The sequence below is a fragment of the Puma concolor genome, chromosome A1 (genome assembly GCF_028749965.1).
Source record: "Puma concolor isolate L17-30 chromosome A1, mPumCon1.1.hap2, whole genome shotgun sequence".
In the NCBI taxonomy this organism is placed as follows: domain Eukaryota; kingdom Metazoa; phylum Chordata; class Mammalia; order Carnivora; family Felidae; genus Puma; species Puma concolor.
The window spans coordinates 43,999,571-44,018,256 of record NC_141667.1 but is presented as its reverse complement, the minus strand read 5'-3'; the positions used below and the strand labels follow the sequence as shown (position 1 = coordinate 44,018,256).

The following is an 18,686-nucleotide window of genomic DNA, read 5'->3' as shown; positions in this document are numbered from 1 at the left end:
TTCCACCTAAACCTGTAATAGAGGGAAATGTATTGTAGTAAGTACAGATCAGACAAGAAGAAAGCCCGGAAATATCTAAGCATCCAACTCAATAGGTTAGAATAAAAAAGTATGGTGAACTACAAGAAAGTAAAAAAGGAAGTGATAAAAATAAGATTAAAAATGGAAAAAAAGAAGTAGGAACAACAAAATGTTGACTAAAAAGATCATTAATACCATGGCAATACAAAGAAAAAGGAGGTATAAATATCCATAGCAAGCAATGAAAGGAAACAGCATCACTTCAGAATCTACAGATAATTAAAGGATCTTAAAAAGATTTGAATACAACTAAATAAAAAATGCCGATTCATACATATATTCCAGAAAAGAGAGGAGCAAGGATTTCTAACATATTTTATGAGGCTAGCACTAATCATGATGCTAAAGCCAGACAGAGACATTATAAGAAAAAAACATTTGGTGGTCAATGTTTTTCCTGGACATAGACCATAGCCATCCTTAACAGAATATTTGCAAATCAGATTTAGCAATAGTTTAAAAGGAAAGTACATCACGGCCAAGTAGTGTTTAACTTAAAAATGCAAGGTTGGTCCAATATATGAAATCAATTGGTGTCATTCATCATATCAGCAGCCTAAAAAAAAAAAAAAATAACCATATGATCATTCAATGATGCAGAAGATTATTTGACAAAAATTCCACATCTTTTTAGAGCAAAACCTCAGTGAACTAGAAACAAAGGGTAGCTACTTCATAGTGTTAAAGAGCATCTATAAAAAAAAAAATCTAGTCATCATATTTAATTGTGAAAGACTAAATGCTTGCCCCCAAGCATTTTTTTCATTTGGCAAATGGTCAAAGATGTTTGCTTTGCTCTCCCTAGTGAACATTGTGCTGGTGATCTTAGTGCAGTAAGGAAAGCAAGAAAGGGAAGGTGGTTGTGGTGGTGCAGCATACCTTTGGGGAAGGAAGAAATAAAATTGTCTCTATTGCAGACAACCTGGTCTTCCACATAGAATATTTCAAAAACTACAACAACAACCACAAAACTAATAGACTTAATAAGTGGCTCTTGTGTGGAATTTTAAGAAACAAATGAGCAAAGGGGGAAAAAAGCAAACTAAGAAACAGACTCATAACTATAGAGAACAAACTGGTGATTACCAAAGGGGAGGTGAATGGGGGGATGGGTTACATAGGTGATGGGGAGGGGCGCCTGGGTGGCTCAGTTGGTTAAGCCTCCGACTTGACTTCGGCTCAGGTCGTGATCTTACTGTTTGTGAGTTCAAGCCCCACATTTGTCTCTGTGCTGACAGCTCAGAGCCTGGAGCCTGCTTCAAATTCTGTGTCTCCCTCTCTCTCTGCCCCTCCCCTGCTTGTGCTTTCTTGCTCTGTCTCTCAAAAATAAATAAACATTAAATAGGTGATGGGGATTAAGGAATGCACTTGAACTGAGCACCAGGTATTGTATGGAAGTGTCAAATCACTATATTGTACACCTGAAACTAATATTGAACTATATGTTAACTAACTGGAATTTAAATAAAAAGTTTAAAAAAAAAGTGACTCTTGAAAAAAATAAATGGAGAGATAGTGTGCTTACAGATGGAAAGAGTCAGTGTTAAGATATCAGTTCCCCTTAAATTGATGTGTATGTTGAATCACCCACAAAAATATTCCAGCAGGCATTTTTGTAAAAATTGACAAGCTGATCCAAAAATTTATATGGAGGTGCATGTGGATGGCTCAGTTGCTTAAGTGTCCGACTCTTGTTTTCAGCTCAGGTCATGATCTCGTGGCTTTGTTGGTTCAAGCCCCACATTGGGCTCTGTGCTGGCAGTGTGGAGCTTGCTTGGGATTCTCTCTCTCTGCCCCTTCCCCACTTGTGCTCTCTCTGTCTCTCTCAAAATAAATAAATAAACTTAAAAATTTCTATATGGAAATGCAAAAGACCTAGCATAAACAAAATACCTTTTGGTCGGTGGGGGGGAGGGGGGGTGCGGTAAGAAGAGTCATATTACCTGATTTCAAGGTTTGTAAAGTTAGAATAATCAAGTCTGTGGTATGGGTGTAAGAATAGACAGGCCAATGGAACAGGATAGAGTCTAGAAACCAAACCATACATATATGGACAACAGATTTTTAACAAGGTCATCAAAGTAACTCAATGGACAAAAGGTAGTCTTTTCAACAAATAATGTTGGAACAATTAGAAATCCATTTGCAAAAACAACCAAAAAGAATTTTGATCCATAGTTACACACCATTTACAAAAATCAACTTGAAATAGGTCATGGATATACATGTAAAAGTAGAAACTATAAAGTTCTAGAAGCAAACAGAAGATAACTGACTTTCGTTATTCAACGGTTTTTCAAGCAAGAAATAAAAAAACCCCATGGCATGAAATTAAGAATTGATAAATTAGAGTTCATTGTAATGATAACTTATGTTATTTGAAATGCACTGTTAAGAAATTGCCATAGTTAGGGTCGCCTGGGTGGCGCAGTCGGTTAAGCGTCGGACTTCAGCCAGGTCACGATCTCGCGGTCCGGGAGTTCGAGCCCCACGTCAGGCTCTGGGCTGATGGCTCAGAGCCTGGAGCCTGTTTCCGATTCTGTGTCTCCCTCTCTCTCTGCCCCTCCCCCGTTCATGCTCTGTCTCTCTCTGTCCCAAAAATAAATAAACGTTGAAAAAAAAAATTAAAAAAAAAAAAAAAGAAATTGCCATAGTTACAATACTTCAGATTCATCCTGCATATTGCCTCTGCCAGACCTGGTGTCAGTCATTCCTCCAAACAGCACTGGTTTCCTTTAGTGGGCAATGGTATTTGAAAACCCCAGTCTGTCTCCCACAGGTACTCATATCCAATGGGGTGTCATTGAGTCTTGACCACTTTCAGTGGACATGGCAACAAATCAGAACATACTGTTTTAAATTATGAGTTTATACTGTTACATTCATATTTTTCATAAAACCCTGATATTTTACTAGTATTTCTTTCATCTTACACTGAAAATAATGATTCCTAAGCACATTAGCAGAATTATGTAATTATTTTCTCTTATAGTATGCTTAAACAAATATCAAATATTCAACACTAATATTACTATAACAATAAATGAACAAAAATTCAGATGAACAAAATATTCTTATGTTGATAACCTTATTCATAATATTTTTCCAGTTCAATGGCTATAAAAATTCAACCAAGTTAAAAATAATTATATTAACAAGCTAAAATTGCAAACTGATAAGTATCTAAGGAAACATAGTCATGTATTAGATGGTCTATGAAAGCTCAAATTCTCCCTTCTTACTACCCATAAAATTCTCTTTTTAAGTCATCTTTGCAGATGAATCATTTACATACTTCCCCACGTTGATTCTTAATTTCATATTCTAGATGTCTTTTTTGTTTTCTCATTACCAGCTCTATATCGTGCTTACCCACCAGGCATAGCCATGTCAACATCATTTCTATTCATATTATTACAACTAGGAATTTCATCTTCCTTTTGTGCCAATGAAAGACTTGATGTTTGAGTCCTTATCTGTAATAGCTCCAGAAGAACCCAGTCAGTCATCTTAATGAGGACCTCCTGTGGTACATCGTATTGTGATATGAACTGAGGATTATACATTCTAATGGCTTATGCTTTAAGTGGATTAGAGGTTTTGAAAAATTCCTGCCACGGGGAAATAATGTATTTCTGAGTTGGTGAGACTGAAAGATCACAGAATTCTCTAGGAATGCATTCAGTTACTGCCTAGCACTTACTCATGCAAACCTGGATTTGTGAGAGATCTCAAGTAATCCCTGAGATGGTTATCTGGAAACTTCTCCAGTCTCCTGAACGACTATACTTTCACACTACCAGGAGCTTCATAACTCTGATGGTAATAGACTACACACCCATCATGACTTACCTCTTTACCATACAATGCATGCCATGTGACCACAACCTCTTGGAATCTTTTCACCAGATTAAACAAGATAGCATCTTCACACAAAGGCTGTAGCAATATTTTAAAGCAGGAAAGCTGTTTTGAGAGCACACAGTTTTGTATCATCAAAACAAAACAGAAAACTGTTTTTAACACCTTTCCTTTATACCTAACAGAAAAATCAAAATATCCGACAAACAAAAGAGCTACTTAGTTTTCATTTTTCAGAAGTCATAATTCAAACCCAGGTATTCTGATTTCAGAGTCCACACTTATAACCACTGTGTTGTGCTGCCCCTCCTGCTTTGCTCTCCGTTCTAAACTGTGCTTTGAGCTAGTTCATGCTTTGTGATGCCTGCACAAAGGCAGCATATAGTTGCTTTCTATTCAGCAACCTTCATTTTCACCAAAAAAGATCTGCACTTAAAAAAACTTTTTATATCTCTATTCAAAATTTTATCTTAATCCTAAAGCTTTGGTGTTCAAAAAGGACCAATTCTACATCCTGGCAGTGAGAATTGGTTGGAAACACATAAACATGGGGGCACCTGGGTGGCTTAGTCAGTTAAGCATCCGACTCTTGGTTTCCTCTCAGGTCATGATCTCATGGTTTGTGGGATTGAGTCCTGCATCTGGCTCTGTGCTGACAGTGTGAAGCCTGCTTAGGATTCTCTCTCTCCCTCTCTCTCTGCCTCTCCCCCACTCATGCTCCCTCAAAATAAAGAAACAAACACACATTTAAAAAATTGTTCTGGAAACACATAAACATGAAAATCAGGCTGGATTTTTAAATAAGCTAAGAAAACCGGTGCATAAAGAACATTGGAGAGACCATTGATGCTACATATTCAGTGAACCCCCCTAAGCTTTGTCCTTCTAAGATTGGACCATCTAGAAATATAGTACCTTGGGAGGTATGTTGTGATTAATAATACTCTCTTTTTGTTGCAGGTGGTGCCAAAAAATTACCAGCAGACACTGGCTCTGGATTTTGTTGAGATGATCAAGAGAAAGCCTGATCAGATGTCTCATATTGCTTTAGGATTCCTTATCTAAGGAAACCCTTGGTGAGCTCCTGGATATGGCTGTCTGAAGAAGGTCACAGTATCCATAAGTATATCTATGAAAGGTAGGCCAAACCAGCCATTAGAGGGGCATTATGGTCACGTAATGGCAAAACATGATCATGAACATATTGTAAGAGTCTCATACTATATACATGAAGTGGTACATTCCTTGCAGGTAGATTGGGACAAGCTGGAAGTATATGGTAGAAATGCTAAATAAACTAAAATAACTAAACATTCATAGCTAATAATCCAAAAAAGGATAAAAAAGAATAACAAATATACAACTAATCCAACAGAAGGCAGAAAAAGGGAAAAGATAGCAAAAGATAGGACAAATAGAAATCAAAATTGAGATGATACACTTGATCTAACAAATATATATTTTCATATTAAATATAAATGATCTAAACACCAATTAAAAGAGTAGGTTGTCATATTGGATAAAAAGGCATAGCCCAAATTTATGCTGCCTGTAAGAAGCACACTTTAAATATAAAGACACAAATAGGTTAAAAGAATGAAAAAAGATATACCAGGCTAACTCAAATTAAAATTATAGAAGGAACTGTATTAATATTAGACAAAATATATTTCAGAACTAAGAATAATTACAAGGGATAAAGAAAAACATTTCCTAATGATAAAGGGGTCAGTTTATTAAGAGGATGTAATCCTAAAAGTTTACACACCCAATAGCTGAATTTCAAAATACATGAAGCAAAAACTGATAAAACTATATGGAAAACTAGACAAGTTCAAAACTGTAGTTGGAAATTTCAGTCCCCTCTCTTAATAATTAATTGAACATGGAGATAAGCGATCAGCAAGGATAGAGATAGACTTGAACATCCTCACTACCAACCAACTTGACCTAATTAGCATTTGTAAGAACATTCCATCTAACAACAACAGAATACACATTGCTTTTAAGTGCATGCAGAACATTTACTAAGGTAGATCATATTTTTTTTTTAAATTTTTTTTTCAACGTTTTTATTTATTTTTGGGACAGAGAGAGACAGAGCATGAACAGGGGAGGGGCAGAGAGAGAGGGAGACACAGAATCCGAAACAGGCTCCAGGCTCTGAGCCATCAGCCCAGAGCCTGACGCGGGGCTCGAACTCACGGACCGCAAGATCCTGACCTGGCTGAAGTCGGACGCTTAACCGATTGCGCCACCCAGGCGCCCCCTAAGGTAGATCATATTAAGGGGTCATAAAACAAGTCTCAATAAATTTAAAAGGTAAAGTGTATTTTCTGAGCACAACAGCATTAAGTTAGGAATCAGTAACAAAAGTATCTCCCAATATTTGGAAACTAAATACATCTTTCTGAATAATCCACTGGTTAAAGAAAAAATTAAAAGGGAAATAAAGTATTGTGAGCTGAATGAAAATGAAAACATAACATATCTAAAGTTGTGGATGCCTCTTAAAGCAGTACTTGAAGGGAAATGTAAAGCACTAAATACCTTTATTGGAAAAGATGAAAGGCTATGGCCTCTCACTTTCCACCTTAAGAAGCTAGTAAAAGGGAAGAATGAAACCCATGGTAAAGAGAAGAAAGGAAATAATGAAGTTCAGAGAACAAATCAAATGGGAAAAAAATAGAGCAAATACAGTTGACCCTTGAACGATGTGGGGGTTAGGGGTGCCAGTCCCCCATGCAATTTGAAAATCTGCATATAACTTTTGATTCCCCCAAAACTTTACTAGTATGCCTACTGTTCTCTGAAAGATTTACTGATAACGTATAAACAGTTGATTAACACATATTTTGTGTGTTGTATGTGTTATACACTGTATTCTTACAATAAAATAAGCTAGGGAAAAGATAATATTAAGAATATCCTAAAGAAGAGAAAATAACATCTTAGTGCTGTACTGCATTTAATGGAAAAAATATGTGTATAAGGAGACCCATGCAATTCAAACCTGTGTTGTTGGAGGATCAACTGTAAAAGAAAGCAAAAGTTGGCTTTTTGAGAAGATTGATGTGAGTCACAGTCTCATCAGGATAAAAGAGAGAAAACGATTGGAATCAGAAGTGACAGAAGTGACATAACTACAGATTCTGCAGACATCCAAATAATAAGAAAATACTATGAACATCTTAATGCCAGTAAACCTGATAGCTTGGATGAAAGGGACAATTCCCGTGAAAGATCAAAATACAAAAGTCAATGTATATCTACATAGTAACAACAAACAGAAACCAAATTTAAAAACAGTGCTAGGGTCATCTGGGTGGCTCAGTTGGCTAAGCATCCAACTCTTGATCTCAGCTCAGGTCTTGATCTCAGGGTCGTGAGTTCAACCTCTGCGTTGAGCTCGGTATTGGGCATGAAGCTTACTTAAAAAACAAAACAAAACAAAAAAAACAGCACCAGTAATAGCATTAAAATATGCAATATAAATATACCTAATAAAATATATGCAAAACCTATACACTGAACACTATAGAACACTGCTGAGAGAAATAAAAAGAACCCAAATAAATGGAAAACTGTATCTGGTTGGTTGAACAGAAGACTCAAGATCCCAAGTTTCCCCAAACTGGTCTATACATTTGACATAATCCCTATCTAAATCTCAGCAGGCAATTTTTGTTTGTTCACTTTTGTAGAATTTGGCAAGCTGATTCTAAAATTCATATGGAAATACAAAAAACGTAAACAAGTCAAAACATTCTTGAAAAGGAAACATTAATTTGGAGAGCTTCCTACTCAATTTCAATACTTTCTGTTAAAGCTACAGTATCAAGAGAGTGTGATACCAGCTTAAAGTAAGATATATATGACTCCATTTATATGATGTCCTGAAGTAGGCTAAATTAATCTCTGGTATAAGAAATCAGATTTGTACACCCAAAACTAACATAACACTGTATGTTACCTATACTGGAATTAAAGTTTTAAAAAAGTCAGAGCAGTAGTTGTCTCAGTGAGTGGGTTAACTGGAAGACACATAAAGGAATTGATGAAAATTTTCTGTATTTGGGTATGTATTTCTTAAAACTCATCAAGCAATTCACTTAAATTGTTTGCACTTCACTGTGTGGTACTTATATACAATGAAACAAGACAACAAAAAATCACATTGTAGATGAAAAAAACACAAAATTTGTAGCATTATAAATGAAAAGTATTTCAGTGAGAGAACAGAATATGAAGGTGCAACCTACTTTATATATTTTTTTAATGTTTGTTTGTTTGTTTATTTATTTATTTATTTATTTTAAGAGAGAAAGAGCACAAGAGGGGGAAGGGCAGCGAGAAAGAGAGAGAGAATCCCAAGCAGGCTCCATGCCATCAGCGCAGAGCCCAATGAGGGGTTCAAACTCACAAACTGTGAGATCATGACCTGAGCTGAGATCAAGAGCCAGATGCTTAACCGACTGCACCACCCAAGCACCCCATCTACTTTGTATTTTTTAACAGTAGTTGGTAGTGTTCTGAGGTTCAGGTCTTTTGGAAAAGGATCTTCATATTATTATGGTTATAAAGCAATGAGATTATTTGGAATAACCTGCTTGAATATCTGTATTTGTTGGCTACTTCCATATTTCCTCCTTTTTAGCATTTCCACTTAGGTATATAATCTTAGGCTCCTTTCCATTGGCTTGTATCAAGGGTTTCTGGGATCACATAGGATTACAAAATAAACCCAAAACAAAAGGGGCGGGGTCTATGGTTGTATCCTGTCTTCAGAATTTCAGACCTCCCCGAGTTGTCTGGACTGGACAAGTGCTGTCTCCATGCTGAGACTAATAAGCTTGAAACCCACAACCCGTGGGCAGAAGTGTCTGTTCAGGGTGGAAGAAGAGGAAGATGAGGAGGAGGAGGACAAGAAACCCTTGTTCTCAACACAAGTGGTTTTATGCTGGAAGCCACAGGTGACTACTACCACCTAACATCGAGGAAGAGTGCTCTGTCTTCAGCCAGGCCTTTGAGGAAAGGGAATCTGACAATGGGTCTGACACAGATGAGAATCTACCTCCCAAGCTGAGCAGATTGAAAATGAATGTGGCTTCTCCCGGGACGATTCACAAATGCTGCCACCGGAAGAGAAGTCAGGGCCGGGGCTCCAGCCGCAGTACTTTGGAGGCCAGAGACGATGCCGTTTGATAAAGGTACTCTGGCCTCATTGCTGTTCCTGGAAATGTCCCAAAAGCTTAGAACAATGCCTGTCAGGGGTGCCCGGTGGCTCAGTCGGTTGAGCGTCCGACTTTGACCCACGTCATGATCTCACAGTTTGTGAGTTCGAGCCCCGCGTCGGGCTCTGGGTTGACAGCTCAGAGCCTGGAGCCTGCTTCAGATTCTGTGTCTCCCTCTCTCTCTGCCCCATCCCCACTCATGCTCTGTCTCTCTCTGTCTTAAAAATAAATAAAACATTAAAAAAAATTTTTTTTAAAAGAACAATGCCTGCCATGGGGGAGGGGAACAAAAAAAAAAAAAAAAAAAAGAGGTTAGAGTGGGAGAGAGCCAAAGCATAAGAGACTGTTGAGAACTGAGAACAAACTAAGGGTTGATGGGGGGTGGGAGGGAGGAGAGGGTGGGTGATGGGTACTGAGGAGGGCACGTTTTGGGATGAGCACTGGGTGTTGTATGGAAACCAATTTGATAATAAATTTCATATATAAAAAAATAAAATAAAATAAATAAATAAATAAATAAATAAATAAATAAAAAGAACAATGCCTGTCACAGAGTAGGTATCCCATAAATATTTGCCAAATGAATTAAATAAAAATTTCTTGATTCTGTTCATGGGAAAATAGAGACTTAGGTAGCTGCAGCCTTTCAGTTTAGTAAGTGTTATTTAATATATATTTTGTAGGGGCAGAGAACATATGCCTTAGGCTTGTCTATAGCTAAAAAGCTGGTTGTTGGAGGAAAAGTTGGCCTGGAAGCTTAGAGAGGTAATGTAAGAGTTAGTGAGCATTAGTTGAGATCAAGAGAAATGAGGTAGATTCTATGATAAGCTAGCAGCAACTGGGTGATAACTAAATCACCCAATAAGTATGACAGGTTACTTCATACTTCATGTATGATGACTTCTTTGTGTTCATGGCACCCAAACCCCTTATTGACCAGAAAGGTCCGTGAATCAGACCTGCTGTCTCTAGCCTTAGCATGGTGGCTCTCGTGACATTAGAAGTCATATTTATTTGGCATCTGATTTAAGTGACAGAGTCTGTAGAGAAAAGTCCAGATAAGTTCTCAAGTTGCTATTGCCATAATTAAGAAACTGTGCTGAATGTTTTGAAAAACATCACAAACATCATAGCTCTCAAAATCCACTTAAATCATGTGATTTAAGATTAAAGACTGGCAGAAAAAATTTAACCATATAAATGACCTATTTGACAACTCCTGTACATTTGAATTAATTTTCTGAATATGTGTTGCTTCATATTATTTTTAAAATATTTATATAGGATAAAAATTTTAATGCATTTCTCTAAAGTGTTTACAAACCCACTGTAATTATGTGTAGCATATATAGATATGAATGATTTATTCTAATTGTATTATTCTCCTTATCCCAAATATTTTTCTTTCTAATGCTGAATACCCTTAGATTTATTTTTTATTTTTTTAATGTTTGTTTATTTTTGAGAGAGAGAGAGAGAGAGAGGGAGTGGAAGAGGAGCAGAGAGAGAGGGGGACAGAGGATCCTAAGCAGGCTTCATGCTGACAGCAGAGAGCCAGATGTGGGGTTTAAGCTCATGAACCATGAGATCGTGACCTGAGCCAAAGTTGGATGTTCAACCCACTGAACCACCCAGGCACCCCAGAATTTTTTATTTTTGGATTCAAGTTAGTTAACTGAATCCCCTTAGATTTTTAAATTCAAAACCTGAACAATATCACAGGATATTTGATGCCTAAGTTAGATCTCCATGGAAAATTTAGCCTACTATCATGGGCTCCATGATAAAATATCTAGTTCATAGACAAGAACCAAATTAGTCATAATATGGGGTAATTTTTGTTTTCTAGTTATTGTGAAGTTGAGAGTATCATTTAGACATATAATTCTCAAGGTTTAGTGTTCGTTATAATTACTAGGTTCATTCCAGTCCAGTTAAGTGTTTAGAGCTGTGTAAACATGGATTCAAAACCAGAAAATGTTTCCTAAGTTCTAGCTAATGGAAAAGAAGCTTGACATATGGTAATGTGGAAACATTTTCTAGAAATATCAAGTTGATACTCTTTCCTATTATACTGGATTCAACAAGTATCAAGAGTTTTGACTCTTTCTTTCCCAGGCTCAGTTAGAACACCATGCAGAGACTGAGAATAGTATGTACATATGCTATTCAGACTTGAGTGTTGAGTAAATAGAATTTCCTTAAATGAACAGAAGAGAAATAGAAGGCTCATAATTACTTGATGATTTTCGGCCCAGTCTAACTCGAGTTATGGTATTGCCATTCATAGATTCTGGGATAACTATTGGTGAAACAAGTTTTGGAGGGAAAGTAATAGTTCCATATATAATGTCGATCTTTTCATCAATATGTAAGAGCTATAAGTTACAATTTTTATTTTTTATGTTTTTTTAACATTGCTAATTATAAATTTTTGATAACTGTATTTTTTGTGGGTGCATTTTTAATCAGACTTTTAAATACATTTCTCACACAAAGATTTTTAAATAACTCTTGGGGCACTTGGGTGGCTCAGTTGGCTAAGTGTCTGAGGCTCAGGTCATGATCTCATGGTTCGTGAGATCGAGCCCCATGTGGGGGCTCTGTGATTCTCTCTCTCTCTCCCTCTGCCTCTCCCCTGCTTGCATGTTCTCTCTCTCTCAAAAAAAACTTTTTTTTTAACTTTTAATTTTCTTTAGTACATTTTAACCTTAACTCTTAAATCGTTTATCTATTTGAAGTTATTCTACAGTAAACTACGCAATATGAGTGAAATGTTCCTCCCTAGGGCTATCCAGTAGTCTCAAGTCTCAAGTCTAATTATTGAACATTTCATCTTTCCTAGGCTGGTATGAAGCATCAACTTTATGATATATGATATTTTTGTATGTGATTGAGCTTATTGTTTTGTTCTTTTGAGAAGATAGTATATAAAATCCAAGTTTGGAAATGTGAATATCAAGAGCCATTGGAACATCTGTGTGTCTATGAATGCTTCCTCTAATTTACCCCCATTGTTTATAATTTTCTGCCTCACTCAAGTCCGATGTACTGCATATATTGAAACATGCTTCAATTTGATCAGATGCAAACTGATCAATATATCATTTGTATTTATAATTTAGTCTAAGTATATTCATCCCATCTGTCATGCCTGCTGCCTTTAGCTTTCTTTGCTCCCTGCTTTGCATTGCGTGCCCCACTGATCCTCAGTGTAGACAGAGATGACAGCTGGAAGATATATTAAAAGAAGTTCTAGATTATGAAGAACTATGAGCCCAGAGGATGGTTAAGAGAGGTGAGGGTCAGAAACATTCTCACTGGAGCCCAGTGTTCCTTTCATACATGCTCAGAAATGTGTCATTGTCTTTCCCCAAGTACCTTAAGAGAAGCCACATTCCACACTGCACAGTATGGTGTCTGGGGAGCTCTGGATGTTCTGACATATTCTAATTCACTCTCAGTGAATTCACTCTCCCTGCCACTGTCATTACTGCAATTCATGCAGGTCCCTGCAAATCAATCAATCAATCAATCAATCAATAATAAAGAATTAAAAATAGCTCTGTAACTCTCTCCTCCACTCTGATGGAATTTACAAGTAGGAAGATAACCAAAGAAGTTCTCATCTAAGAATGTTTTTAGGAGCATTTTTGCATTGCTTATTATAAACTAACCTGGAATTTATGGATTAGGGGTCATAACTCAGAGAACAGAAGTTAGTCACATAGGTTCCCTGTATAACTGATGGAATGTAAAAACTAAGAGGCTCTGAACTTAAACAGCTTCCTCAGGCAAACTGTACAACACAGTGAATATTCATCTCTTATTCTGAAAACAAAATATATCCCAGTGCAAAAATCTATTTTTTGGAGGCACAGATGATAGTTTGGACTCCTCCAGAGATAGATATCGCTATCTTTGTGCCTGCTTTTTGCTTGTATCCTTCACTAATTATTAGTAAAATTTGCTATTAAGTACACAGCAGTGCTCACTTCGGCAGCATATGTACTAAAACTGGAATAATGCAGAGAAGATCAGCATGGCCCCTGGGCAAGGCTGACACGCTATTAAGTAAAGTGTATAATTTCTAAGGATCTACTTTGACAATTTGACTTCTGTGGGTAGTGTAAGGACTTTTGATCGGAGCTCTTCCATTCAACTGGCTTTTGGTGTGCTTCTGAAATTGCTATGAATTCTTATGCTCAGTTTCTCATTATTATCTTATTTTCTCCAAAATTTCAATTATCTCGGGTCTTTAAATTTTCTTGTTCTTGTCTTTTTCTACTACTTTAAAAAAATAAACGTTTATTCATTTTTGAGAGAGAGAGAATGAGCAGGGGGAGGGACAGAGAGAGAGGGGAACAGAGGATCCAAGGTGGGCTCTATGCTGATAGCAGCGAGCCCAATGTGGGGCTTGAACTCAGGAACTGTGAGACCATGACCTGAGCTGAAGTCAGACACTCAACCAACTGAACCATCCAGGTGCCCCTCTACTAATTTTGATTCCTTGGGGTAATCATTAATTTTGATAAAATTATTCATAAAATCATTGTTTTCTTCCTAAGTTATACAGGAGTTAGGAGTTAGGCAGTCCTTCTGTTTGGTGCATCATATTCAAAATACTCAAACTAAAATCAAAACATTTGATTTCTTAATTGAACTGCTTGTTCCCTTCTCATTTCACAGGAATGGAAAGTTCCTCACATGTTCTCACCAAGAACAGTGATGCCAATTCGGTCCATCTGGTGTGTAAAGCTGCAGAGTGGTACCCAGAGCCTGAGGCAAGCTGGAAACCTCCAAGGACATAATTTAAAGCCACCCTCTGAAAATGACAGAACAAATGGGAAAGGCCTATTCTCTAGTGAAACTTCAGTCCTGGTAATTGAACTCAAAAATTGTGCTCTGTTCCATTCTCAACTCCAGGCTCAACCAGAAAAAGTGGACAACGATTTCTGTTTCAGGTTAGTTTGTCTATAATTATATCTCATTGCCTGGAGAAGTGCTTTAAAATTGAATGCATATTGTTGAGTTTCTAACAGAAAGGAAAATGATAACTGAGTTCCTATACTGTACTTTTTAGAACCAAATGAACACTTACCAAAATAACTACATCATTCTCTTCTCTGATCTTTATCATTGTATTCTTTCTGCTAGCTTTGAGTTTACATTGTTCTTTTTCTAGCCCTTTAAAGTGTAAATTTAGGTTGCTGAATTGAAATCTTTGTTTTTTAACATAAGCATTTACAGCTATAAATTGTCTTTTTAGTATTGTCTTTTATTGTATTCTGTAAGTTTTAACGTGTGTTTTGTTTTCATTTGTCTCAAAATATTTTCTAATATCCTTTGCAATTTCTTCTATGACCCATTAGTTGCTTAAAGTGGGGTGTTTAATTTCTACATACTTGTGAATTTTTGGTTTTCCTTCTGCTATTAGTTTTTTGTTTCGTTTCATTGTAATTAGAAAGACACTTTGTGCAATATTAGTTTTTTAATACTTCTTAACCATTGTTTTGTGGTCAAACATATGGTCTGTCCTGAAAAACAACCCATGTGCACTTAAGAAAAGTATTTTCTGTTGTTGTTGAAATGTTCGATGTGTCTGTTAGATGTATTTGACGCTTTGGTGGTGTTCAAGTCCTCTATTTCCCATTGATATTCTGTCTGGTTGTTTTATACATTATTGAGGTATTGAAGTTCCCTACTATTGTTGCAGATCTATTTCTGTCTCTGATTCTAACAATGTTTGCTTCATATAGTTTGGAGGTATGTTTGGTGCATATATGTGTGTAATTATCATATCTTCTTGGTAAATTGATCCTTTTATCAATATATAATGTCCTTTGACATTCTTTTTTTAAAAATATGTTTACTTATTTTTGAGAGAGAGCATATGGGAGCAAGCAGAGGAGGGGCAGAGAGAGAGGGGGACAGAGGATCTGAAGCGGGCTCTGTGCTGACAGCACAGAACTCATGAACTGTGAGATAATGGCATGAGCCAGTCGGAGGCTCAACTGACTGAGCCACCCAGGTGCCCCTTTCTTTGTCTCTAATGACAGTTTTTGACTTAAAGTCTATTTTATCTGATATTAGTATAGCCACCCCACTCTCTTTTAGTTACTATTTGCATGGATATCTTTTTCCCATCCTTTCACTTACACATTCTTGTGTCTTGTGGACTGCATATACTTGTATCATTTTTTAATCCATTTTGTCAATCTCTACCTTTTGATTGGGGAGTTTAATCCATTTACATTTAAAGTAATTGCTGGTAAGATAGCACATACTTCTGCCATCTTGTCATTTGTTTTTTCTATGTCTTACAGTTTTTTGTTCCTTGTTTCATTACTATTTTTCTTTATGTTTAGTTAATTTTTTTGTATTTACATGTTTTTATTCCCTTCTCATTTCCTTTGGTGTATATTTTATAGGTACTTTTTTGTGGTTACCCTGGGGATTACATATAACATCCTAAAGTTATAACAATCTATTTTGAATTGATACCAATTTACTTTCAGTCATATACAAAAACTCTATTTCCTTACAGCTCTACCTCTCCTTTGTTATCGATGCTATAAATTAAACTTTATATATTGTGAACCTATTAACATAGATTTATTATGTTTTATCCATTTGTCTCTTAAATCCTATAGAAAATAAAAAGTGGAGTTACAAGCATACCTTAGAGGTATTGCAGGTTCAGTTCCAAACCACAACAATAAAGAAAATATTGCAATAAAGCAAGTCAAATGAGTTTTTTGGTTTTCCAGTGCATGTAAAACTTAGTTTATACTGTAGTGTAACTAAATCATAACATTATGTCTAAAAAATGTATATACCTTAATTTTAAAATACTTTATTGCTAAAAAATGCTAACCATCATCTGAGCATTCAGTGAGTTATAATCTTGCTGGTGTAGGGTCTTGCCTCACTGTTGATAGCTGCTGACTGATCAGGGTGGTGGTTACTGAAGGTTGGAGTGGTGGTGGCAATTTCTTAAAATAAGACAAAAATGAAGTTTGTCACATTGATTGATTCTTTCATGAACAGTTTCTTTGTAGTATGCAATGTTGCTTAATATCATTTTACCCACAAGTTTTTTTTAAAAATTGGAATCAACTGTTTCAAACCCTGCTGCTGCCTTATCAACTTAAGTTTATGTAATATTCTAAATCTTTTGTTGTCATTTCAACAATCTTCACAGCATTTCACCAGGAGTACATTACATTCCAAGAAACCACTTTCTTTGCTCATCCTTAAGCTGCTTCTTCTTCTCATCCATTCAACTGTAGCAATTCAGTCACATCTTCAGGCTCCAGTTCTAATTCTAGTTCTCTTGCTATCTCCACCACACCTGCAGTGACTGCCTCCACTGAAGGCTTGAACCCCTCAAAGTCATCCACGAGGGCTAGAATCAACTTCTAAACTCCTTTTCACATTGATATTTTGACCTCTTCCCATGAATCACAACGTTCTTAATGGGATCTAGAATGGTGAATCTTTTTTTTTAATTTTATTTTTTATTTTTTAAAATTTACATCCAAATTAGTTAGCATATAGTGAAACAATGATTTCAGGAGTAGATTCCTTAATACCCCTTACCCACTTAGCCCATCCTCTCTCCCACAATCCCTCCAGTAATCCTCTGTTTGTTCTCCATATTTATGAGTCTCTTCTGTTTTGTCCCCCTCCCTGTTTTTATATTATTTTTGTTTCCCTTCCCTTATGTTCATCTGTTTTGTCTCTTAAAGTCCTCATATGAGTGAAGTCATATGATTTTGGTCTCTCTCTGACTGACTAATTTCACTTAGCATCATACCCTCCAGGTCCAGCCATGTAGTTGCAAATGGCAAGATTTCATTCTTTTTGATTGCCGAGTAATACTGCATTGTGTGTGTGTGTGTGTGTGTGTGTGTGTGTGTGTGTGTGTGTATACCACATCTTCTTTATCCATTCATCCATCGATGGACATTTGGGCCCTTTCCATACTTTGACTATTATTGATAGTGTTGCTATAAACAGAGGGGTGCGCGTGTCCCTTCGAAACAGCACACCTGTATCCCGTGAATAAATGCCTAGTAGTGCAATTGCTGGGTCGTAGGGTAGTTCTCTTTTTAGTTTTTTGAGGAACCTCCATACTGTTTTCCAGAGTGGCTGCACCAGCTTGCATTCCCACCAACAATGCAAAACAGATCCTCTTTCTCCACATCCTTGCCAACATCTGTTGTTGCCTCAGTTGTTCATGTTAGCCATTCTGACAGGTGTGAGGTGGTATCTCATTGTGGTTTTGATTTGTATTTTCCTGATGATGAGTGATGTTGAGCGTTTTTTCATATGTCGGTTGACCACCTGGATGTCTTCCTTGGAGAAGTGTCTATTCATGTCTTTTGCCCATTTCTTCACTGGATTATTTGGTTTTTGGGTGTTGAGTTTGAGAAGTTCTTTATAGATTTTGGATGCTAACCCTTTATCTGATATGTCATTTGCAAATGTCTTCTCCCATTCTGTCGGTTGCCTTTTAATTTTGCTGATTGTTTCCTTTGCTGTGTGGAAGCTTTTTATTTTGATGAGGTCCCAGTAGTTCATTTTTGTAGAATGGTGAATCTTTTCCAGAAGGTTTTTCCATTGACTTTGCCCAGACCCATTAGAGGAATCACTCTCTATTGCAGCTATAGCCTTATGGAATGTATTTCTTAAATAATAAGACTTGAAAGTTGAAATGACTTCTTTTTTTAAATTTTTCAAATGTTTTATTTATTCTTGAGAGAGAGAGAGAGAGAGAACACGCAAGCGCATGAGTGGGGGAGGGGCAGAGCCAGAGAGGGACACAGAATCTGAAGCAGGCTCCAGGCTCTGAGCTGTCAGCACAGAGCCTGAGGTGGGGCTCCAGCACACAAGCCATGAGATCATGACCTAAGCTGAAGTCAGACACTTAACTGACTGAGCCACCCAGGTGCCCCAAGTTGAAATGACTTCTTAATCCACAAGATACAGAATGGATGACACCCACTGATGAAAACATTAAATTTGTTGTACTCCATCCGAGTTCTCGGGTGATGGGTGTATCATCACTGAACAGTAACATTTTGAAAGGAGTCTTCTTTCTGAACAGGAGGCCTCAACAGTGGGCTTAAAATATTCAGTAAAGCATGTTGTAAACAGACATACTTTCATTCAGGATTTGTTGTTCTATTTATAGAGCAGAGGCAGGAGTATATTGGCATAATTCTTAAGGGCCTTAGGATTTTCAAAATGGTAAATGAGCATTGGCTTCAACTTAAAGTCACTAGTTGCATTACCTCTAACAAGAAAGTTAGTCTGTTCTTTGAAGCTTTGAGGCCAGGCATTGACTTCTCTCTAGCTATGAAAGTCTTAGCATCTTTTTCCAAGAAAAGGTGGTTTCATCCACATTGAAAATCTGTTGTTTAGTGTAGCCACCTTCACTAACTACCTTAGCTAGACTTTCTGGATGGCTTGCTGTAGCTTCTACATCAGCACTTGCTGCTTCAC

At 36.8% G+C, this 18,686-nt stretch overlaps 1 long non-coding RNA gene and 1 other non-coding gene across 3 annotated transcripts in view; both read left to right on the top strand.

Annotated features, from left to right (window-relative positions):
* The first annotated feature begins 4,902 nt into the window (after positions 1-4,902).
* Positions 4,903-18,686, top strand: part of LOC147584133 (uncharacterized) — a 35,621-nt gene continuing 21,837 nt past the window's right edge. For both annotated transcript variants that reach the window (XR_015245106.1, XR_015245179.1), the window contains exons 1-2: positions 4,903-5,080; positions 13,866-14,140. This is a non-coding gene — a long non-coding RNA (uncharacterized LOC147584133). The remainder of the gene's footprint in view (positions 5,081-13,865; positions 14,141-18,686) is intronic.
* On the top strand, positions 13,164-13,270 carry LOC112861788 (U6 spliceosomal RNA). Its single transcript, XR_003223686.1, has one exon. It is a non-coding gene; the product is annotated as a U6 spliceosomal RNA (small nuclear RNA).